The following is a 1,175-nucleotide window of genomic DNA, read 5'->3' as shown; positions in this document are numbered from 1 at the left end:
CTGTGATGTGGCTGCTTCTTGGGGAAACAGGCGGGAAGGACAGCTGCCAGAAATGTCACTTCAGAGGCCTCAGGTCCGAGAATTAATAAGTGATTCACACTAACATGTAAATGACAGCCTATATTGTGAGCAATTTCATAACTTGGAATATCCGGGTGTCAGAAACAGAAAGGGGTCCAGAAGAGGGGCTGACAAGGGCAAGAGGTATGCTCCCCAAGTGTGTGCCACGAGGCCCAAGAAGCTCCTTGACTTGTACAGACCTCAAGACAAGCTTCATGGCCCTCCCTTCTAAGCAGACCCAACAGTGGCTGGCATAACACCCCCTTCCTTCTTCCTCCCTTTCTTCCAAATCCCAGTCCTCGACCTCAAACGACTTGACTCATTTAAAATCTGGGATGTAAGCATTACTCCTAATCCTCCTCCTCCTGTACACAGGCCCTATGACAGCCTCAGTTTCCTCACCAGTAAAGCAGGGGCAGTGTGCCTTTTAGTTCTGTTCAATAGGACACCATTGACGGATGCCTCCTGTTCTGAGTTAGGTAGATCAGGCCCATTCTCTGCCCTCCAGGAAGATGGGACAGAAGAGAAATGCCTCACTGGGAGAGTAGCAGGCCTCTTTCAGAAGCAAGAGAAACTCAGTTCAAAGTATCTTTAGCCAACAGGGATAAGCTTCAGGATTGGCTGTATCTAGGTCCTTAAATGTTAGGAATCTATCTGTATCTTTTTCTTGGCTATACTTTTGGACAGGATCTCCTCACAGTAGCTAAGATGGACCAGTAACTACATGATTCCAGTGGGTCTATTTCTTTCTTTCTTTTTTGTAATTTTTAAAAATGTTTATTCATTTTCAAGAGAGAGAGAGAGACAGAGCACAAGCAGGAAAGGGGCAGAGAGAGACGGAGACACAGAACCTGAAACAGGCTCCAGGCTCTGAGCTGTCAGCACAGAGCCCAACAGGGGGCTCGAACCCACAAGCTGTGAGATCATGACCTGAGCTGAAGTCAGATGCTTAACCAACGGAGCCATCCAGGCACCCTTCCAGTGGGTCTCTTTCTATTTCTCTGTAAAACCAGCAAAGTTTCCAGTGCTGGCACTCCGTGATCCAGTTTCATTATGAGCCCATCACCAAACCAATCGTGGTGCCCAAAGGTGGCCTGATAATCTGAACCGTATGG

The sequence above is a fragment of the Panthera onca genome, chromosome A2, assembly GCF_046562875.1.
Source record: "Panthera onca isolate mPanOnc1 chromosome A2, mPanOnc1 haplotype 2, whole genome shotgun sequence".
NCBI lineage: Eukaryota > Metazoa > Chordata > Mammalia > Carnivora > Felidae > Panthera > Panthera onca.
This window is presented reverse-complemented; position numbering follows the sequence as displayed.